Source organism: Halichoerus grypus, chromosome X, assembly GCF_964656455.1.
Source record: "Halichoerus grypus chromosome X, mHalGry1.hap1.1, whole genome shotgun sequence".
Classification (NCBI taxonomy): Eukaryota; Metazoa; Chordata; class Mammalia; order Carnivora; family Phocidae; genus Halichoerus; species Halichoerus grypus.
The window spans coordinates 25,894,028-25,919,112 of NC_135727.1; the positions used below are offsets into that span (position 1 = coordinate 25,894,028).

Below are 25,085 nucleotides of genomic sequence, written 5' to 3' on the forward strand. Positions count from 1 at the left end.
ATAGCACTGAGACCCTATTTTATATATCTGAGATTCCTAGAGCTGTCCTGTCCTTGTAGTTTGTTTTTTGTTTTCTTTCTGGGTTCAGAGAATTATCCTATATACTTTGAATACATTCGTTTTCCTCCTAAGCTAGTTGGAGTTAGATTTCTATCTCTTGCAACCAAAATAAACCAGACTAGTAGATGGATGACAATGTTAAATAATCAAAAGTATAATGCTAATCTTTGTAGAGTATTTGTAATGTGTAAAATACATACAGTAACTCATTTGACCATATCAATTCTGTGAGCAAGGTAAGATAAGTATTATTATAGGTGTGTCTTCCATACATTAGATGGCAAACTTCATAAAGAAAAAAATGTATCTTTTTGCAAATTTTATAATTACCCAGAAGCCACGTATATTTTAGAAATAATAAAACTGACATTTGGGGGATACTCTTGACCCAAGTTTACACAGTGGTAAGTGGCTGCTCAACTACTGGTTCCCCTTGACATCCAGTATTTTCTATTTTATGATAGGCTCTGTATTTGGCATTGGAGACACAAAGGTGAACAAGATCCTAGTCCCTACTCGCAAAGAATTCAGAGTCTGGTGCAATGGTTCACAAAGAAGTACTCCTTATTTCTTGGTATGTTCTTTTCCATTTTGTTGAAATGATGAGTCTGGTGGTAAGTTTGTACTAACTACATTTACCAAAAGGTTTCATAGTACATGTGATATATATATATATATATATATATATATAATCATATTTTAATTTTTATCAAATGATAAGATAATTCCCTGGATAAAAATGACCTCCCTCCGTGGGAAATCTGCCACGTCCAGTACAGTACTAAAACCTGGCACGTGATGGACACTTAATTAACTAGCTGTATTGTTGCACTCCCCACCCCCACCTCCAATTAGTCTTATTTAGAGGTGATATATTAGGGTACTTAAAAGATTGGGATTTTGAGGGATGCCTGGGTGGCTCAGTCTCTTAAGCATCTGCCTTTGGCTCAGATCATGATGCCAAGGCCTGTGTGGCGCCCCGTGTGGAGCCCCATGTGGAGCCCCGTGTAGAGCCTTGTACCAGGCTCCACCTCAGGGAATCTGCTTCTCCTTCTCCCTCCCCCCATCCCCCAGCTCATGCTCTCTCTTTCTTTCTCTCTCTCACACACATAAATAAATAAAATCTGTTTTAAAAAAAAGATTGGGATCTTGAGACAAAAAGGATTTGGCCAAGTTTCTGTTCTGTTACTTATGAGCTCTATTACTACTAGAAAGTTTCATAATTTTTTTGTGCTTTACTTTCCTTATCTGTAGCATGGGGATAACAGTACTCATCTCATAGGATTTGGTGTAAGGACTAAATATAGTGTTGCAATGTAAAGCACTTAGCCTATATTTTGCAGTGTAATAAATTTTAAATTTTGGGTTTTTCCTAATCCAAAGTTAAAATACAGTACAAGAAATACCAGCAAGTAATTAAATAATCAAAACAGTGTGATCTGTAATAAATAAAAGGCATGAACAATGCTATAGTAGTGCACTGTCATAATTAAATAAATGAGAAAGGTGTACAGACAGCATTTTTTGTGACTTTGCCACTAAGTATCTTTAATTCTGTTTTGACATTACTATTGATATCACAACCACATTATTTGCAAGCACCTAGTTTATGAAACTTGCACGGTTCATATATTATCAAAATTAAAATAAATTACAAAGTAAACTGTTAATTCTATAGTTGAGCTTAATAAGGAACACCCATTGAAATCTTTTTTTTTTTTCCCTATTTACCTCCTTTTGGGGATAACACTAACCAAATTTCTTTTGGGGATTAATATTATTTAAGTCTGAATGTGAATTTAGAAGTATTCAATGGATTAATCTAAGTATCTTGTTAATTTGTAGTAATTGCCTTAACTTTTTTCTATTCTAGTTTTTAAGAGATTTGAATAACAAAGTAACATACATTGATTAAATTTCTAAATTGACAAAGGCTATTAATTTGGGAAGCATACATTTTATGCAAAATATGTTGTCACACATCCTACTCATGTCAGTGTAGGATGAGCCAGTATGGCGATCAAGATGCATACCTATCAGATACCAGCTTCAGCCCTATAATATATATATATATTTTTTTTTTGGAAAGAAAGAGTTGCTTTCAGATGCTGAATTTCAGGTACTCTTCATAAACATTTTGAATAGTTGTTCAGTTATAGTGCATTTATTTAATGTCTACAAATACTGTATATATTTTGGCTTGCCAAAGACTTCTTTTGTTTCATAACATTTCTTTAGTATAAATCATGGGTCTGCAAACTGCAGCCCATTGGCCAAATCCAGCCTGCGATCTATTTTGTGAATAAAGGTTTTTTGGAACACATCCACCCACTCCCAAATGTTTATGTATCGGCTGCTTCTTTGGCTTTATAATGACAAGAGAGTTGTGACAGAGACAGGAGGGCCCTTTACAGAAAATGTTTGCTGACCTCTGGTTGAAATAATTCAAACCATTACATCATTTCTCTAATATCATGAATCTGTCCCTTTCCACTGGAAGCTTCACTAAGCCAAATTTGATTTGGGGGCTCCTTTCAACTACTGTAGCATAGTTTCACTTTCTTTTCTCAGTCAAATTTGTTTAGATTTAGTATAGACCCATTGGTCACATCTAATAACCGTATATTCATTCCATGCCTAACTGTTCTATTTGAGGTTTCCTATACTTCTTTTAAACAATTTTAGGAGTCTCCTTTTAATCCTTACTATTCTAAACCTCTCATACATGACACTTATGATCACCCCACCAAGAAAGAAGTCCTCTCTCATTGGTTGACTCTGATATATGATAAAATCCTATTTCTCATACCGATGGGTGCTCTTCTTTAGCTCTTCTTCCTCTCACTCTCTGTGAATGTTCTTGGCCCTCTTCTAGTTTCATGCTATGTATATTCATAAAAAATTTCATTTATTCTCATTTTTTAATCACATCTATGACTGTTGACTCCAAAAAAGACCACTAACGAAAATCTGTTGGTCAAACAAAGCTGAATATATTACTTGCTGTAATAAGGGGAAATACTATTTTGACAGGGTTTTAGTAGTATCTTAGAAGAGGAAAGTCAAAGGCAGATGTTTCTAAAGTTTGAGGGCTTGATTTAAGGTACCTCTTTCAAAGCAGGGATCTGATTAGAACTGGACAAAATTTGTGATATAGATTTTTAAATGTATGGATTGGTGAATACAGCAAGGCAAGAGTTTTAAAGTAAGTCTTGTTGAATAATCATTTGATAAACTGAGCAATTTTCCCACTGAGTGATCTGAGGATGGGTATATTTACCCTGATGAGTAACCTCTCATCTTGAGAAGAGCAGCTACTTGAGCCAGCTTACTGTTTAGATAGATAACTTCTCAGAAATTTCCTGAAACAAAGTTATTTGCAACTTCATCTTCCTAGGCAAGAATTTCCCCGAATAGTAAAATTAATACTAACATCCTTACTTTTTGATCCTGTTAAACAGTATGCCTGCAGGCAATTTGTTCTCACTTCTATTCCAGTAACTATTAAACATCATCTACAAAATGGTCCATTTACTCTGGTTCCCTACTATACCAGCTCTTATTCCTAGTTTCCTTTCTTTTTCACCTACTTCACCCATCTCCCCACCCTCTCCCCTCTGGCAACCACCAGTTTATTCTCTCATAGTTGTTTTATTCTTTTGTATTTGAGTCTGTTTTGAGGGGGTGGAGTTGTTCATTTGTTTTCTTTTTTAGATTTCACATATAAGTGAAATCATATGGTATTTTTTTTCATCTGACTTATTTTACTTAGCATAATACCCTCTAAATCCAACCATGTTGTAACAAATGGCAAGATCTCATTCTTTTCTTATAACTGAGCAATATTCCATTGTGTGTGTGTGTGTGTGTGTGTGCATACCAAAACTTTTTTATCCATTCTGTCAATGAGCATTGCGTTGCTTCCATATTTTGGCTATTGCAAATAATACTGCAATAAACATAGGGATAATATATCTTTTTCAAATTAGTGTTTTCATTTTCTTTGGGTAAATACTAGTAGCGGGATTACTAAATCATATGGCATTTCTATTTTTCATTTTTTAAAGAAAAAAATACTCCATACTGTTTTCCACAGTAGTTGTACCAATTAACATTCCCACTAACAGTGCATAAGGGTTCCTTTTTTTCTCCACATCTTCACCAACACTTGTTATTTCATGTCTTATTGATTCTAGCCATTCCGACTGGTGCAAGGTGATATCTCATCATGGTTTTGATTTGCATTTCCCTGATAATGAGTGATCTTTTCATATGTCTATTGGCTATCTGTATGTCTTCTTTGGAAAAATGTCTGTTCATGTCTTCTACCTATTCTTAATTGGATTATTTGTTTTTGGGGTGTTAAGTTTGATAATTTCTTTATGTGTTTTGGAAACTAACCCTTTATTGGATATGTCATTTGCAAATATCTTCTCCCATTCCATAGGTTGCCTCTTAATTTTGTTGATTGTTTCCTTGACTGCGCAGCTTTTTATATTTTGATGAAGTCCCAACAGTTTGTTTTTTCTCTTGTTTCCATTGCCTCAGGAGACCTATCTAGAAAAAAAAGTTGCTCCAGCCAATGTCAGAGAAGTTACTATCTGTGTTCTCTTCTGGGATTTTTATGGTTTCAGGTCTCACATTTAGGTCCTTAATCCATTTTGAGTTTATTTTTGTGTGTGGTACAAGAAAGTGGTCCAGTTTCATTCTTTTGAATGTTGCTGTCCAGTTTTCCCAACACCATTTGCTGAGGAGACTGTCTTTTTCCCATTACATATTCTTGCCTTCTTTGCTGAAGATTAATTGACCACATAATTGTAGATTTATTTCTGGGCTCTCTGTTCTGTTCTATTGATCTGTGTATGTTTTTGTGCCAGTAACATACCGTTTTGATTATTACCATAGCTTTGTACTTTATCTTGAAATCTGGGATTGTGATACCTCCAGTTTTGTTATTTTTTCTCAAGATTGCTTTGTCAATTCAGGGTCTTTTATGGTTCCATAGAAATGTTAGGATTATTTGTTCTAGTTCTGTGAAAAATACTATCAGTATTTTATTTTATTTTATTTTAAGATTTTATTTATTTATTTGAGAGAGAGAATGAGAGAGAGAGAGCTGATGAGAGAGGGGAGGGTCAGAGGGAGAAGCAGACTCCCCACTGAGCAGGGAGCCCGATGCGGGACTCGATCCCGGGACTCCAGGATCATGACCCGAGCCGAAGGCAGTCACTCAACCAACTGAGCCACCCAGGCGCCCTACTATCGGTATTTTAATAGGACTACATTGAATCTGTAGATTTCTTTAGACAGTATGGACATTTTAATAATATTAATTCTTCCAATCCATGAACATGTTATATCTTTCCATTTGTTTGTGTTGCCTTCCATTTCTTTAATCAGTGTCTTATAGTTTTCAGAGTACAGGGCTTTCTTTTTTTAAAAAATATGTTATTTATTTATTTCTTTCACAGAGAGAGAGAGAGCACACGCAGGGGGGAGGGATAGAGGGAGAAGCAGGCTCACCACTGAGCAGGGAGCCTAATGAGGGACTTGATCCCAGGACCCTGGGATCATGACCTGAGCCAAAGGCAGATGCTTAACCAACTGAGCTACCCAGGCACCCAAGTACAAGGCTTTCACTTCTTTAGTTAAATTTATTCCTAGGTATTTTCTGATTTTTGGTGCAATTGTATATATAAATGCAACCAATTTCTGTATAATTTTATATCCTGCAACTTTATTGAATCCATTTATTAGTTCTAATACTTTTTTGGTGGGGTCTTTTGGGTTTTCTAAAAATAGTATCATGTCATCTATGTCATCTGTAAATAGTGACAGTTTTACTTCTTCCTTACCAATTTCAATTCTTTTTATTTATTTTTAATTGTTTTATTTATTTTTTTGTCTGATGGGTGCAGCTAAGACTTCCAGTATTATGTTAAATAAAAGTGGGGAGAGTGGATATCTTGTTGTTCTTGATCTTAAAGGAAAAGCTTTCAGTTTTTCACCATTGAATATAGTGTTAGCTGTGGTTTTTTTCATATAGGGCCTTTCTTATGTTAAAGTATGGTCCCTCTAAATGCACTTTGTAGAGAGTTTTTACCATAAATGGATGTTGAATTTTGTTAAACAATTTTTTCTGAATCTAATTAAATGATTATGATTTTTATCCTTCATATGGTTAATGTGATGTATCACGTTGATTGATTTGAGGGTATTGAACCTTCTTGCATCCCTGGAATAAATCCCACTTGATTTATTTTGTTGAGAATTTTTGCATCTATGTTCATTACGTATAGTGGTCTATAGTTTTCTTTTTTTTGTAGTGTCTGTCTGGTTTTGGTATCAGGGTAATGCTGGCCTCATAGAACATATTTGGAAGTTTTCTTTGTTTTTCTATTTTTTGGAATATTTTGAGAAGAATAGGTGTTAACTCTTCTTTAAATGTTATTAAGAAAGTCATTAAGAAGACAAAATACATTTATTTATAGTACTGTACTTTAAACAATCCACATATAAATGGACTCACACAGTTCAAACCTGTTTCTCAAGGGTCAACTGCATGAGGAAAATCTCCATTTGCAAGGGTGTCTCCCTCTCTATAACAGGAAGAGAATAGATTTAATCTCTAGAAACTCTTAGCAATGACCTCATTCTGTATAACAATTATACCCTTGTTTACTCTGCTTCCTGATAACCCTTTATAACTGGATTCCCCATCTCCAAACATTTTCTTTTGTCTTTAGCTGGAGATGGTGCCAGCTTGGGTTGTTTCAGGGACTTACTCAGTTTTCCTGTGTATCTTCCACTTATAAATGAGGTATACATGCTATTAAACCTCTATTTCTTTTTCTCCTTAATATTTTATTACATGGGGGGCTCAGCCAAGAGCTAAGAAGGGTAGCAGGGAAACATTTTTCCTTCCCTACAACTTTCAGCATTCAGCTAATCATTATGTGCTACCTACTTTACGAATTTCTTTGATGAAATTCCACAAAAAGTGATGAGACTGGCCTAAAGAAGTAGTTGTGCAGAGTTACATAGCATGAGACCCAAAGATGGCTAAGGAGAACATTCATAGAGACTGAGAAGAGAAATATGAGCTAAGGAATGCTATGGAGAGGTAGGAGAAATAAGATATCACTGTGTGTCAGAGCCAGGGAATGAGAGAGGACTTCTTTTGTGGTGGGACAATCATAATTGTCATGAATGTAAGGTTTAAGATAATAAGAATTAAAAAGAGAATAAGTATTTATTTATTTATTTATTTATTTATTTTTAAGATTTTACCTATTTATTTGACAGAGAGAGAATGAGAGAGAGAGCACATGAGAGGGGGGAGGATCAGAGGGAGAAGCAGACTCCCTGCCGAGCAGGGAGCCCGATGTGGGACTCGATCCAGGGACTCCAGGATCATGACCTGAGCTGAAGGCAGTCACCTAACCAACTGAGCCACCCAGGCGCCCCAAGAGAATAAGTATTTAAACAATGTAAGAGTTAATTATTAGCTTGAGGTTTAGGATTATACAACTTCGAGAATTGCAATATAGAAAGAAAAGGTTAAATTACAAGACAAATGATGGGAGAGAGAGATCTGGAAACCATTGGTAAAACTGAAAGTAAAATTTGCAATGCTATGAAATATCTTAATTCAAATCTACAACCAATTAGAAGTTAGAGGTCCATATCATTCAATTTCAGATGCAATCAGTGTTGAATAATATTTAGGTTAATAACCAAGTACCCCAAGTAGGAAGTAGAATGAGTATTAGTTGAATTGAAATGATGAACCTTCACTATATTTGTGAAGCATTCAAGAGTAAAGGCAATGTACTGTTGCTCTGTCTTAACTTACTCCAGAGGATAGAAACTATAGAAATTAGCAAGCTAACAGAGCTTCACTCAACAACATCAATTCTTTTCTTCCCACTGATATTCTGATCATTGATAGTTTGATATTTGGGGAAATGTTGATCCCAGTTACATTTTGACAATGAATTCCCCATTGTAACAAATAGACCTAAGCTATTTCAGCAATTCTGTGAATGTCAGGTTCTTCTGGTACATATCAGCAGCCTCTAGTGATTAGAATAAATGGAGGAGGATCAAACTGAACACCCAAAAACCAAAAAATCCAGTCAATAGAAGACGTGAACAGACATTTCTCCAAAGAGGACATACAAATGGCCAACAGAGACATGAAAAAATGTTCAACATCACTTGGAATCAGGGAAATCCAAATCAAAACCACAATGAGATACCACCTCACATGGTCAGAATGGCTAAAATTAACAAATCAGTAAACAACAGATGTTGGCAAGGATGCGGAGGAAGGGGAACCCTCTTACACTGTTGATGGAAATGCAAACTGGTATAGCCACTCTGGAAAGCAGTATGGAGGTTCCCCAAAAGCTTAAAAATAGAGCTACCCTACAACCGAGCAATCGCACTATTAGGTATTTATCCAAAGGATACAAACATAGTGATTTGAAGGGGCATCTGCACCCCAAAGTTTATAGCACATCCACAGTAGCCAAACTATGGAAAGAGCCCAGATGTCCATCAACAGATGAATAGATAAAGAAGAGGTGGTAGATATACACAATGGAATATTACTCAGCCATCAAAAAGAATGAAATCTTGCCATTTGCAATGACGTGGATGGAACTAGAGGGTATTATGCTAAGTGAAATAAGTCAGTCAGAGAAAAACAAATACCATATGATTTCACTCATATGTGGAATTTAAGAAACAAAACAGATGAACATAAGGGAAGGGAAGGAAAAATAAAAAAGATGATAATAGAGAGGGAGGCAAACCAGTAAGAGATGGTGAACTCTAGGAAACAAACTGAGGGTTACTGGAGGGGAGGTAGGCGGGAGAAAGGGGTAATTGGGTGATGGACATTAAGAAGGGCACTTGATGTAATGAGCACTGGGTATTATATGCAACTGATGAATCACTAAATTCTACCCTGGTAATTAATAATACAGTATATGTTAACTAAATTGAATTTAAATAAAGAATTTTTTAAAAAGAAAAGAAATGGAAGCTACCTATCCTCAACCCTGAATCCTGCTACCAGGAGAAAGCAATTCTCAGACCAAATTCCACCTAAGGTACTAATATTTCTTGGCAACACATTTATCAATTTTTTAAAAAGTTCTTTTCTCTGTCTCAGATCTACCTTGCATGAAAGGCCCACTCTGAAACAAATGCAGTTACATTCTTCCATCCTAAATGGCAGGATGTGGAAGCCTTGTAGTCGTAGCAAGTGGTAAAATTGTCAAGGAAGAGGAGATACAGGGTCAATAAGCTATAGATGTGAAGCACTGTGTCCAGAACATACTTTTGGGCTTGCCAATTTTCATCATCTCATTCATATAAAGGAGGTTAGTCTTCTCGCACTATTCCTAACCAATCAAATATCTTAGTACTGATATGTTTTCTAATCAAAATTATTTTTAACATTTCTTGTACAAATCAGACATTCCTGAGGTGATGGTTTCATTTAAGATATTTCACCTAATTAGCTAGCCTCCAAGTGTTGCTTTAGATAAAGACACTTCATATGGTAATTAGTCACTGCTAGGAATTTAATTAGAATTACTTTTTTTTCTCTTACTCATCACACTGCTTATACAGTCCTAAAGTATTTTAAAATAAACACTCAGACAGTATAACTCAGCAACTCCTGCAGTCCTATATATGTATAAGCATCAACAAAGCCCTTCCCACCCTCCATAACCTCATTGCCAATATGTGGGAGAACTACCTTTTATAGAGAAGTGGGATAAACCCAGCTTGACTCTCGGCTCTGCTCTTAATGTATAATTAGTATTTATGTCCATTGCCCCCACTACAATTCTAAATACAGTACTATTATCTCTTTCTCTGAATTACCATAGTACTTTTGGATCTCTTATAAGATCCTTAAGGCAAGGTCCAGTCTGTCTTGATTACTGCTCTATTCATGGCTCATAGAAAAGTTTCTGATGAATGAATGTATCAATGAATGAACACATTAATGAATAAGCTGAGTGATCCCAGACTATTACTGAATCACCCTGAGACTCTGAAGTTTCCTTATATAGAGAATAGGAATAGTAATAGTACTTACTTTATACTACTAATTTGATATCCTTAATTCAAGTGCACTTTACATAATGTTACCACATTAATTTTCTTGAAACACTATTTTATACAACCCTACCACTGACTGCACTTACCACAATACTGTGCATAATTATCTCTTTTCTTGTCTGATTTTCCCACTGGATTGCGAACCTGTTGAAGGCTGAGACTTGACATTTTAAATTGTATCCCTAGATCTAACACTGTGAAAAGCACATAGGAAGTCTTGATTAAAGTTTGTTGAATGACTAAATCTGCCTGAGCCATTGAACTTTTTAAAACGAACCTAAGCACAATTGCTCTCAAATATCAGAGTACCAAATTTAATGTTATTCTTATTTCCAAAGTTTGCCCACTCTGAAGATTTCCACTCTATTATTAAATTGTATCATGTTAAAAGTTAGCTTTTCATAGGAAATGAATTCCTCAGAGTAAGTTAACTGAGTCAGTTGATTTGTGGCTATGTGTACAAAGGCAAATGAAATAGAAAGTTGAGTAATTGTTCTGTCAATTTAGTCAATATTGACAGCCATTCTAAAGTACCCACACAGTTTACTTTTTACTTAAACAGTACAGATAATTTTCTCAAATTTAAAAAGAATGACCCTGAAAATTTGTTCCCCACATAACATAAAACTGGTTTCTGTGAGATGGAAAATTAGAACTCATACAAAGGTACTAGCACAAGGGTACTGTTCTGTAAGTATCAGAAGAAATAGTTTTAAAATGCTTTTCCCTATTAGCTGCATGGCATGAGCCTTGAAGAGAATACCAATGGGGACTGTACAGCTTTCAAGGGAGGGTACCAAAGAGTTGGAATTTCTATTTCAACCCAAAACTCATTATTTACAATTCCACACCAACAAACATGCTTAAGCCTTCTTTAAAAACCTTTGTATTGCAAGTAAAAAGGTAAAATTACTAGAGCCATGACATTTCCAATTGTTCTGGCATTATTCTAAAATAAATGGAGACCTTTAAATTTTGAATTTTGAATTTTTAAATACAAAAAAAATTGAAAAAAAATTGTATTTCCAATTCTAGGTCTTACATATTAAAATCTTCATTCTTATCTTCATATTATTTTTCCTCAAAATAAGAAAATTATTCCAAGGGGTATAACTTATTTTACCTTATTTTAAATTGATTTGTATTGTTAATCAGTTCCACCATTAAAATTATTGAATTGATTTAATTAAAGCATATGTGATAATCAAATGCCATTTGTTAGTATAAATTGAATTTTGCTGGGAGATTAGGTTGATCTGGTTACAACTGAGCCCGGAATTTAGTGTTAATCTTCTTGGATTCAAATAAAGTGAACATTATGGGATTATATAGTTCTTACTTTCTGTTAAAGGCAACAAAAGTATTTGTTTGCAGAGACAAATGTTACTGGCATTAAATTACTACATAAATCTGTACATGAATATTTGAAGAACATGACATAGACATGGAGGATATGACTGGCATTGAATTCCACTTTGATTTGATAGAAGATATAGAAATATTTTCCATGTGGCCATTTCTTATACAGACTCAAAAGTAAAATTTAAAGTCATGACAGAAAGTTGTGATCCAGTAAAAGTGTTGCTGTTAGAAAAAAAACTGAAATTTGGGGGTGGAAGAAAAGATTGTGGAGGAGTAGAGGACCCTATTTCAACTGGTCCCCGGAATTGAGCTGGATATCTACCAGACCACTCTGAGCACCCACGAAATCAGCCTGAGATGTAAGAAGATCTGGATCTCTACAAACAGAATATCGCAGGCAGTTGGTTCCGAGGTACGAAGCGGGGAACTGTGATTCTGGGGGCAGATATTGGAGGATAAAGGGCAGGGGGGAGGGAGCCTGGCCGTGGGGATCCTACACCGCCGGTAAGCAACAGCCTTGGGCGCTGTTGAGCAAATCATAGCTGAGAACTTCTCTAATCTGGGGAATGAAACAAACATTCGAGTCCTAGAGGCAGAGAGGACCCCTCCTAAGATCAAGGAAAACAGGCCAACACCCCGGCATGTAATAGTAAAACTCGCAAATCTTAGAACCAAGGAAACTATCTTAAGGGCAGTTAGGGGGAAGAGATTCCTTACGTACAGAGGGAGGAACATCAGAATAACATCAGACCTATTCACAGAGACTTGGCAAGCCAGAAAGGCCTGGCAAGACATATTCAGAGTACTAAACGAGAAGAACATGCAGCCAAGAATACTTTATCCGGCAAGGCTTTCATTTAGAATGGATGGAGAGATGTAGAGCTTCCACGACCGGCAGAAACTGAAAGAATATGTAACCACTAAGCCAACCCTGCAAGAAATATTAAGGGGGGTTCCATAAAAGGAGAAAGACCCCAAGAGTGATCTACAACAGAAATTTACAGGGACAATCTATAAAAATAATGTCTTCACAGGCAACATGATGACAATTAAGTCATATCTTTCAATAATCACTCTCAACGTGAACAGCCTAAATGCTCCCATAAAACGGCACAGGGTTGCAGATTGGATAAAAAGACAGGACCCATCCATATGCTGTCTACAAGAGACTCATTTTGAAACTAAAGATACATCCAGACTGAAAGTGAAGGGATGGAGATCTATCTTCCATGCCAGCGGACCTCAAAAGAAAGCTGGGGTAACAATTCTTATATCAGACAAATTAGATTTTAAACTGAAGTCTGTAGTTAGAGACACAGAAGGACGCTATATCATTCTTAAAGGGTCTATCCAACAAGAAGATCTAACAATTGTAAATATCTATGCCCCCAACATCAGAACAACCATCTACATAAGCCAACTGTTAACCAAAATAAAGAGTCATATTGATAACAATACGTTAATTGTAGGAGACCTCAATACTCCACTCTCAGCAATGGACAGATCATCTAAGCAGAAAATCAACAAGGAAACTAGAGCTTTGAATGATACACTGGACCAGATGGACCTCATAGATATATACAGAATATTCCACCCTAAAACAACAGAATACTCATTCTTCTCGAGCACGCATGAAACTTTCTACAGAATAGACCACATACTGGGTCACAAATCAGGTCTCAACTGATACCAAAAGATTGAGATTATTCCCTGCATATTCTCAGACCACAATGCTTTAAAACTGGAACTCAATCACAAGAAAAAATTTGGCAGAAATTCAAACACTTGGAAGCTAAAGACCACTCTGCTCAAGAATGTTTAGGTCAACCAGGAAATCAAAGAAGAACTTAAACAATTCATAGAAATCAATGAGAACGAAAACACATCGGTCCAAAACCTATGGGATACTGCAAAGGTGGTCCTAAGGGGGAAATACATAGCCATCCAAGCCTCACTCAAAAAAATAGAAAAATCCCGAATTCACCAACTAACTCTACACCTTAAAGAACTAGAGAGCAACAAATGATGCCTAAGCCACACATTAGAAGAGAAATAATTAAAATTGGAGCAGAGATCAATGAATTAGAAACCAGAAACACAGTAGATCAGATCAACGAAACTAGAAGTTGGTTCTTTGAAAGAATTAATAAGATCGATAAACCACTGGCCAGACTTACCCAAAAGAAAAGAGAAAGGACCCAAATTAATAACATGATGAATGAAAGGGGAGAGCTCACGACTGACACCAAGGAAATAGAAACAATTATTAGAAATTATTATCAACAACTATATGCCAAGAAACTGAGCAATCTGGATGAAATGGAGGCCTTCCTGGAAACCTATAAGCTGCCAAGACTGAAACAGGAAGAAATTGACAACCTGAATAGGCCAAAAACCAGTAATGAGATTGAAGCAGTGATCAAAAACCTCCCAAAAAACAAGAGCCCAGGGCCTGATGGATTCCCTGGGGAGTTCTACCAAACATTCAAAGAAGAAATCATACCTATTCTACTGAAGCTGTTTCAAAAAATAGAAACAGAAGGAAACTTCCAAACTCATTCTATGAGGCCAACATTACCTTAATCCCCAAACCAGGCAAAGACCCCATCAAAAAGGAGAATTTCAGACTGATATCCCTGTTGAATATGGATTCCAAAATCCTCAACAAAATCCTAGCTAATAGGATCCAACAATACATTAAAAGCATCATCCACCACGACCAAGTGGGATTTATCCTCGGGATACAAGGGTGGTTCAACATTTGCAAATCAATCAATGTGATAGAACACATTAATAAGAGGAGAGAGAAGAACCATATGGTCCTCTCAATTGATGCAGAAAAAGCATTTGACAAAATACAGCATCCTTTCCTGATTAAAACTCTTCAGAGTATAGGGATAGAGGGAACATTCCTCAAGTTCATAAAATCCATCTATGAAAAACCCACAGCAAATATCATCCTCACTGTGGAAAAGCTGAGAGCCTTTCCCTTAAGATCAGGAACATGTCAAGGATGCCCACTCTCACCACTATTGTTCAACATAGTACTAGAAGTCCTAGCAACAGCAATCAGACAACAAAAAGAAATAAAAGGTATTCAAATTGGCAAAGAAGAAGTCAAACTCTCTCTTTTCACAGATGACATGATACTTTATGTGGAAAACCCAAAAGACTCCACCCCCAAATTATTAGAACTCATATAGCAATTCAGTAATGTGGCAGGATACAAATCAATACACAGAAATCAGTTGCTTTCTTATACACTAACAACGCAAGTGTAGAAAGAGAAATTAGAGAAACGATTCCATTTACAATAGCACCAAAAACCATAAGATACCTCGGAATAAACCTAACCAAAGAGGTAAAGGATCTATACTCTAGGAACTACAAAACACTCATGAAAGAAATTGAAGAAGACACAAAAAGATGGAAAAATATTCCATGCTCATGGATCAGAGGAATAAACATTGTTAAAATGTCTATGCTACCCAGAGCAATCTATACCTTCAATGCCATCACGATCAAAATTCCAATGATATTTTTCAAAGTGCTGGAACAAACAATCCTAAAATTTGTATGGAATCAGAAAAGACCCCGAATCGCCAAGGAAATGTTGAAAAAGAAAAACAAAGCTGGGGGCATCACGTGCCCGATTTCAAGCTATATTACAAGGCTTTGATCACCAAAACAGCATGGTACTGGCACAAAAACAGACATATAGACCAATGGAACACAATAGAGAACCCAGATATCGACCCTCAACTCTATGGTCAAATAATCTTTGACAAAGCAGGAAAAAACATGCAATGGAAAAAAGATAGTCTCTTCAATAAATGGTGCTGGGAAAATTGGACAGCCACATGCAGAAGAATGAAACTTGACCATTCTCTAACACCATACACAAAGATAAACTCAAAATGGATGAAAGGCCTCAATATGAGACAGGAATCCATCAAAGTCCTAGAGGAGAACATAGGCAGTAACCTCTTTGACATCGGCCACAGCAACTTCTTTCAAGATACATCTCCAAAAGCTAGTGAAACAAAAGCAAAAATGAACTTTTGGGACTTCATCAAGATAAAAAGCTTCTGCACAGCAAAGGAAACAGTCAACCAAACAAAGAGGCAATGCACAGAATGGGAGAAGATATTTCCAAATGACACTACAGATAAAGGGCTGGTATCCAAGATCTATAAAGAACTTCTCAAACTCAACACCCAAAAAACAAATAATCAAGTCAAAAAGTGGGCAGAAGATATGAAAAGACACTTCTCTGAAGAAGACATACAAATGGCTAACAGACACATGAAAAAATGTTCATCATTAGCCATCAGGGAAATTCAAATCAAAATCACATTGAGATACCACCTTAATCCAGTTAGAATGGCCAAAATGAACAGGGAAAGAAACAACAAATGTTGGAGAGGTTGTGGAGAAAAGGGTACCCTCTTACACTGTTGGTGGGAATGCAAGTTGGTACAGCCACTTTGGAAAACAGTGTGTAGGTTCCTCAAAAAATTAAAAATAGAGCTACCCTATGACCCAGCAATTGCACTCCTGGGTATTTACCCCAAAGACACAGATGTATTGAAAAGAAGGGCCATATGCACCCCAATATTCATAGCAGCAATGTCTGCAATAGCCAAACTGTGGAAAGAGCAGAGATGCCCTTCCAACAGATGAATGGATAAAGAAGATATGGTCCATATATACAATGGAATATTAGCCATCAGAAAGGATGAATACCCAACTTTTACATCAACATGGATGGGACTGGAGGAGATTATGTTAAGTGAAATAAGTCAAGCAGAGAAAGTCAATTATCTAATGGTTTCACTTATTTGTGGAACATAAGGAATAGCATGGAGGACATTAGGAGAAGGAAGGGAAAAATGAAGGGGCGGAAATCGGAGGGGGAGACGAACCATGAGAGACTATGGACTCTGAGAAACAAACTGAGGGTTTTAGAGGGGAGGGGGGAGGGGAATGGGTTAGCCTAGTGATGGGTATTAAGGAGGGCACGTACTGCATGGAGCACTGGGTGTTATACGAAACAATGGATTGTGGATCACCACATCAAAAACTAATGATGTATTGTATGGTGACTAACATAACATAATAAAATAAAAAAAAAAAAACCTGAAATTTAAATTCCACTGGGATAATCTCAAGTTCCTTCTGCAACAGTACTGCCCAGGCCCAGCAGTCTCATAAATATACTCTTCCCCCCTCTTCATTGAGTTTCCTGTCGAGTCTTCAAATCCTGCAACCCTAGCTGACCCTAGGCTAAAACCACCCAACTAACCTGCTCCCAGATCCTTGACTAACAGAAATCACAAGATAATAAATGTTTATTGTTTAAAAGCTCTAAGTTTTATGGCAATCTGTTATACAATGGTAGACAGCCAGTATGCAGATAAAGGAAATACTTTGCCACATTATCATTGGTCTCAGAAGGGCACAATAATTTTTTTAAAGATTTTTTATTTATTCATTTGAGACACAGAGATACACAGAGAGAGAGAGAGAGAGAGTGACCAGGGGGAGAGGCAGAGGGAGAGGGAGAAGCAGGATCCCCGCTGAGCCAGGAGCCTGATGTGGGGCTCGATCCCAGGACCCTGGGATCATGACCTGAGCCAAAGGCAGATGCTTAACCATCTGAGCCACCCAGGTGCCCCAGAAGGGCACAATAATTCTTAATAACTCTGAATGTATTACTGACTTCCGGCCACTTTACAAGAAATTCCATGTTGTCCGAGGAAAAAAAAACAAAACACAGTTTCTAGAGATTAAATCCTATTCTCTTCCTGTTATAGAGAGGGAGACACTCCTGCAAATGGAGATTTTCCTTATGCAGTTGACCCTTGAGAAACAGGTTTGAACTGTGTGGGTCCATTTATATGTGGATTGTTTAAAGTACAGTACTATAAATGTATTTTGCCTTCCTAATGACTTTCTTAATAACATTTAAAGAAGAGTTAACACCTATTCTCAAAATTTCCAAAAAATAGAAAAAGAAAGAAAACTTCCAAATATGTTCTATGAGGCCAGCATTACCCTGATACAAAACACATACAAAGTTGCTCTACACAGAGGACCCAAGTGTTTGAGGAATAAAACTGATTTCTTTCCATAAAAATGCCTATACTGATTTTCCCTGATTATTCTAATTTTTATTGATCTCTCCTTCCTATGATTTCCTTCAACATGAATAACCTCTACCGAGGGGTAAATCCAAATGTTGTGGGAACTGAACTTATATACAATTTGGGGAACTATCTTTAAGAAAATTAAGTTCAAAAGTGAACATTTGTTTGGAACTAGGAAATAAATCACAACATATTACACCTTTCAAGTGACTGACAAATACCACAAACATTGCAAAAATCAAGAAAAATAACACATTTTATTATTTATCTGCCTGACATATTCTTTTGGATGCATAATCTTGATCATATCTTCATATGACTAATATTTTATAAATTTTATTTCCTAAAGAGGGAGTAGAAATTTAGTCTTTCTTTTACACAGTTGATCCAACTTGGTGGCTTTTCTAATATTATTAATAAATATGCATAAAGCATGTGACTTCATACAGATGTATTCACCATTTATAATAGTGCTATAGATTAAGTGCCCTACAAACAGAAATTGTGATGAATTATATTTCATATAATTTCCATCAAAAGTGAAAAGAAACATATGATCGTTTTATAATCAAATTATCAAAAATATTCCTGATAGGAAAGAACATTTGACCAGACTCTGGTGAAAACTAAATATTCTGCTAATAATTTTATATATTTAATGTTGGGAAGACTTTTGCATAAACAGACTTCTGGCTTCATACATTTCAAATCTTGGTTATCCTTTATTTCCTTCATATTTCTGGTGCCAGGAGCTATAGGTCATTTTCATACCACAACACACCTCCAACTTTGCATCTTTATGTTGTAGGCACAGGAGGTGATAGGAGTATTCCTGCAAGCCAGTCTTATCCTGGGGCAGCTAGTAATAACTATAAATAAAAGTAACTGTGAACCACATAGATAAATCCTCCTAAAGCCAAACTAAATAATTTCCAACTCAACTTCCCCTTAGCCAGATCCTTAATGTGCCTGCAGCTATTCCAATCCCAATCTATACGAGGCAAAGGAGGGTGGGGAAAAAAGGTGAAATGTGGGCATGGCTTTGGAACTGGGTAATGGGTAGAGACTCAAAGAATTTTGACATGCATGCTAGAAAAAGCCTAGATTGCATTGAAGAGACTATTGGTAGAAATATGGACATTAAGAGCAATTCTAGTGAGGATTCAGAAGGAAAAGAGGAGAGCTGTACATAACACTTCTATAATCTTAGAGATATACGTATAGCATCATGAACAGAATGTTGGTAGAAATGTGAATGGTGAATGTTAAAGGTACTTCTATTGAATCAGGTAGAAATGAGGAACATGCTATTAGAAACTCAAGGAAAGGTGATCCTTGTTATAGAATGGTAAAGAACTTGGACAAATTGTGTTCTAGTGTTTTGTGAAAAGTATAATTTGTTAAGTGATGAACTTGGATATTTAGCTGAGGAGATTTGTACACAAAGTGTTGAAGGCCTGGCTTGGTTTCCTCTTGATACTTACAGTAAATTGTGAGGAAAGGGAGAAAATTTGAAGAAAAGATTATTAAGCAAAAAGGAACCCAAACCTGAAGATTTAGAAAATTCTCAGCCTACCCATATTGCAAAAAAATGAGAAAGCATGTTATGAAGAAAACATCAAGGGTATGGTAGAACTAAATGCTAAAGAGATTATACTGTATTACTTAAGGATTCAATCAACCAACCATTTCAGAAGGAACTGGAAATTGAGAAGGAGTTATACCAGTAGAAATGCTGCCAGCTTGGCCTGAAGGGGGCTGGGATGGGATGAAATGAAAGAAGGCTGTCAGATTTCTGGGATTCTGCAGGATGGTCCAATCGAGCTATCTGCCTGCGAATGAGCTTTATCTTTCAAGTAAAGGGAGGAATTGCCCTGAAAGCAGTTCAGAGGTCAGCAGGGCTGCTACTGCTATCGTGGGCGCAGGGAGCACAAGCCTGGGGACAAAGCCTTCTCCTCCGTTCCAGAGGAGTTGGGCAAACACCCAGAGATGAGGGGGCAAAGCTACCTGCCAGAGCCAAGGGGAGTGTGACTGCCACACTGCTGGACCAGGAGGTAAGAGCATCAAAGCCAAAGAAGATCATTCTTGAGCCTTAAAATCTAATGGCATTTACCTGCTAGGTTTTGGACTTGATGGTAACCCATAATCCTTTTCTTGTTTTCAATTTCTTCCTTTTGGAATGGGAATGTCTATTCTATCCTTGTCCCATTGATGTATTCTGGAAGCAGATAACTTTTCTGGTTTCATAGGTTCACAGTTGGAGAGCACTTAGCCTCAGACTGCATGAAACCTGGAGTTCCACCCGTATCTGATTTAGATGAGATTTAGATAAGACTTTGGAATTAGAGTCGATGTTGGAATAGGTTGACTTTTGTGGCTGTTGGGATGGGGTGAATCTAATTTGTATGCGGTAAGGACATGAATTTGGGGGGCTAGAGGGCGGAGTATTATGGACTGAATTGTGTCTCCCCTAAATTCCTACATTGAACTCCTAACCCCCCAGTAACTGAGAATGTGACTGTATTTGGAGATAAAGTCTTAAAGAAGTTATTAAATAAAAATGAAATTATATGGTTGGTATATATGATTGGTATCTTTATAAAAAGAAGAGATTAGGACAAAGACACATACTATATGAAAACACAGGAAGAAGATGGCTATCTACAAGTGAAGGGGAGAGGCCTCAGAAGAAACCAAACTTGCTGGCAGCTTGATCTCAGACTTCTATCTTCCAGACTTGTGAGAAAATAAATTTCTGTTGTTTAAGTCATCAGTCTGTGGTACTTTGTTATGGCAATCCTAGCAAACTAAGGCCTTGCAAAGGACCCATTCCAATAAGGGTCTCTGAAGCTGAAATTTTATTAGCTTTATCATATATAATCTCTGTACCTCACAATTTATCACTTAATTTCACTCTATCTTATATTATTTATTAACTATTCTATCCAGTGCTCGCTTCGGCAGCACATATACATTAACTATTCTATCCAATTCTATTGTAAATGCCTCGAGGACACTGACAGTTTTCTGAGTTTTCAATATCCACCCCATGCTTGTCTTGCCCCTCTTATGTCCCAAGATAAGACTGAACACAGGAGACACTTAACAATTAACTTTTATTGATTTACTCATCACACCTACATGTAATCTCACCTGGAGTTCTTAAAGGATTATTGAAGAGAGAGCATTTGCCATCTCCTTAAGATTAACTTCTTCTCTGAAGTTACGGTTATTGTAGTACAGATTTTTCACATAATACTTTTGTTAAAAGCCAGTGTAATTTTAGTATACTGGTAAATACTATCATAGGCTGAAATTATGATATATAAAATGCTAAATACCAGGTATCAAATAAATATCTATTAATAACTAAAAATAAGAAAACCAATTTATATCTAGGACACAAATAAATGTCATGAAAAGAGAACTTTGGTAAGTGACCAGATGAGTGTGGAGAATCATTAACTTCATGTTTGTTGAAGCCAGGGCCTACTCAAATTAATAAATTGTTAATACAGTTTCCCAAGAGTGTTATGACCCTCTACACCCCTCTTGGAATCATAATCTGAAAGTGTCTTTATATATTCAAAATCCTAGTTTCATTTTTTCGTATTTTACAATTCTGATGAATGCATGTAAATAAAAATTGAATTTAGAAAGTAAACTAATGCCTGTTTAAATCTAAAAAGAACTACAAACATCCTAAATTCTGTCCATTTGTCATGTATTGCTCCAAATTCTGTTCTCTTTATTGATGGACTCTTAAAATTGGTTTGATTTCTATTTGCTCTTCTTAAAAATTACTGTTAATTTAATTATTTTCCTGATTAATAATGTAATAGGCTTTACTCTCATAATTCATTAAAAGAAAACACCCAGGGCTAGAAAACACAATTATTATTATTTTCATAATGATTTACTTGGTTCTACTGATTGTTTCCTAGGTGTTGTCTTGAAAATGGAGTTTAGGATATTTAAATCCATACTCAAACTTCTGACTTTTCAAGGCAATCCCCAGACAGACTTTCTTATCAATGAATCAATAAAATCCCACAACTGAGGAAGCAGTCCTTTTCTTCTTAAATGGAACCTTTGTTTTACCTGTCAATATATGGAAAAATACTAGATGTGGCCCTGGTGATAAAGTAATAAAACCCCAGCAGGTCTCATCCAGGAGGAGGAATAAAAAATTAAATAAGTCCTATATTATCTAAGGTTTCACAATGTAAGGAAAAATTATAACTAAATATTATAATGTAAGAAAAAAGCTGTTAAACTGGATTTTCAAAAATCATAAAGTAGAATGAAATGTACAATGAAGATATTTTAGTCAATAGGAAGCAGAATATTTAAAGCTATCTATGTAAACTGTCTACTTTACAGTCATGAGTCAATGTTTTGTATGTAATAAAATATCAGAGTTCGTGGGCATCTTGACAAAATGGTTATAGTACTACATGTTGCTTGCTTATTTAACCAACAACATATAACTGTTGATGGTTTCAGCTAATAACCCTATAAAGTAAAAAGTCTTGCTTCTGTTTAACCTCCATACTGAAAGCTAAAAATGTGTTTTATAAAAGGCTTCTGTCTTGATTATCATCACCATTATATAAAAGGGTAAATAATGAATGTATTTTCTAAGTTGGGTTCCATGATATGAAATGCTGAAATAATAAATCATACTTCCATCGAATCATAAGACAAATAAAATAGATAGGTATTCTAATTGTCCAACCATAGTTTGGTTATTGACTAGTGTTCCATTAATTAAATATGCATTCTGACTTTAAAAATAATATATGCTTATTATAGAAAATTGAGAAAACAGAAATGTTTAAAGCTAATACTCTATATACAGCTGTATCTCATTTTTTCTCATACATTGCATATCTTATGCATTTTCCCATGTACTTTATAATTCTTTGTAAACATCATTTTCAGAGTTTTATTTTAATGGTAAGTTACAATAATGGGCTAAATAAAAGGTTACACTTAAAAATATATTAGACATATTTAAAACTAAATATACTATGTCAAGGAAGAATATATGTAAGCAGAGACTGTTATTTGTTGTTTATTGGACAATACTACATTTTTTAAGAATTATCTTTTTTAGTGGTTCATTTACTTGCTTTCTCATTTATGAAAATGAATAACTGTGTCTGAATAAATATGTCTGAAACACATAAAGAAAGCATGTCATTAATACTTCCTCACAAGAACTTTTAATTCGGACTTCCCCTGATTGATAACTGTAGCTTCTGGTTAAATTGATGTAAACATACATTAATTCAAATACTCAGCCACATGACTTTTTAGCACCCTAAATTATGTCTTCCCTAATTAAGGAACTCATTAAGCTAAGGTTTAAGGTAGTATATATTCTCAGTATTTCCTTGAACCTAGGTCAGTCACTTGGTTTTATTTTAGGCAGCATCTATTCTGAGATTTTCCAGATCATTTTTTTAAATGTTATTAAAAGACTATAACAAATTAGTGAACTATCTGCCCATGAGCCTGTCCAGTCTTTACCAATAATTAAGAGAAACATTCTACTTTGCTCTTGATGTGGTTTCCTTAGAATAGAGAATAGTCAGAATCTTGAGATTATTTTTAACAAATCCATTTCTAAAGAAAGAGAAAGAACAGGTGGCTTAAAGAAAGAATTTTAACTTATGAAAGTGACTAAATCTTTCTAAATCCATAAATAGTATCCAGTCCTCCAGTTGTTCAATTCTTAAAATTTAAGTGCTTTTGGCTATAAAAATATTGCATCTAATAATTTTGAAGTATGCTTTCAGTAATGCATTTTTTATTTAAAAATGTCTTAACACTGAGAATGTCATCGTGAATTATGGAACTTTTCTATATTTAATTTTATTTGGTGCCATGGGCTATGAGGAAAAGATTTTAGTGAACGAAGGGCTAATAATAACTTCACTTTAACCTTAATTATTTTTCTTTATTTCTTTGTTCTTTTTTTATTAGCTAATCATAATTGAGTGCCCTTTAAATCAGGACACCAATGACACTTTGTTTCCAATTAACAGTAAAAACCTTCTTTGATCCTTTGACTTTTTTATGAGATGAATTTATATTTTCCAGACTAACATGCATGACAACATAATTCTCTATACTCATTAATATTCAACTTTGCTGCTTTAATGAGAGAAACCAGGAGAAATGTAATGTCATCTGCTTATCTAAAGCATTCGTAACTTTTACTAATATAAAGAGACCAAAAATGGTTTTGAATAATAATAGCCAACATTAATTGAGCACTTGCTATATGTCAGACATTGTTCTAAGCGTCCATTATGTAGTAACTCATTTAATACTCAAAAAAGCCTTATGAGATAGGAACTACAGACTAGTGAACACAAATAAATATGCCTAACCTACTTTTAGATTTAATCCTTTATTTATTCCATGGTTCTATGTTACCACTAAAATGAAACTCTTAAAGAGAACAAACTGGTTCTCTCTTTTGCAACCTGGCTGAGCATGAGGCACCATCATTGGAGTCAACATTTGCCACAAGGACTGAAAGGTTTGGTGCAAGGACCCCAAGATCCAGAACATCTACCTGAGACTGCTAGACAAGCTGTACAGGTTTCTGGCCAGACAAACCAACTCCACCTTTAACCAAGTTTTGTTAAAGAGGTTGATCATGAGTCTCGCTAACTGGCCACCTCTGCCCCTTTCCCGGATGATCCAGAATATGAAGCTGCCTGGCCAAGAAGACAAAGCAGCTGTGGTTATAGGGACTATAACCCATGATGTGTGTGTCCAGGAGGTGCCCAAACTGAAGGTGTATGCACTGCCTATGGACAGCCATGCCCAGAGGCGCATCCTCAAATCTAGAGGCAAGATCCTCACCTTTGACCAATTGACCCTGGACTCCCCCAAGGGCTGCGGCACCGTTTTGCTCTCTGGTCCACACAAGGGCCAAGAACATATAGGCATTTTGTCAAGGCCCCAGGAACCCCGCCCAGCCACACCAAATCTTACCTGCCTTGGAGGGGCGGGAAGTTAGGCCGTGCCAGAGGGAGCAGGGTCATCCTGGGCTACAGAAACTAACCCCAGATCCTGACTTGTTATTAAAAAGACTTTGGATGCTGAAAAAAAAAAAAGAACAAACTGATGATTGCCAGAGGGGAGTGGGGGGGGGGGTTAGGTGAAATAGATGAAGGGGATTAAGAGGTATAATCTTCCAGTTAAATAAGACATGGGTATATAATGTACAGCATAGGGGATATAGATAACATAGGGGATATTGTAACAACTTTGTATGGTGACAGATGGTAACTAGACTTACTGTGGTAACCCTTCTATAATGTATATAAATCAAGTCACTAGGTTATACAC

The 25,085-nt window shown here is 36.0% G+C and overlaps 1 pseudogene; it reads left to right on the forward strand.

The window, feature by feature from the left end:
• Positions 1-18,769: 18,769 nt before the first annotated feature.
• LOC118526066 (large ribosomal subunit protein eL18 pseudogene) lies at positions 18,770-24,797 on the forward strand (annotated as a pseudogene).
• Positions 24,798-25,085: the final 288 nt, after the last annotated feature.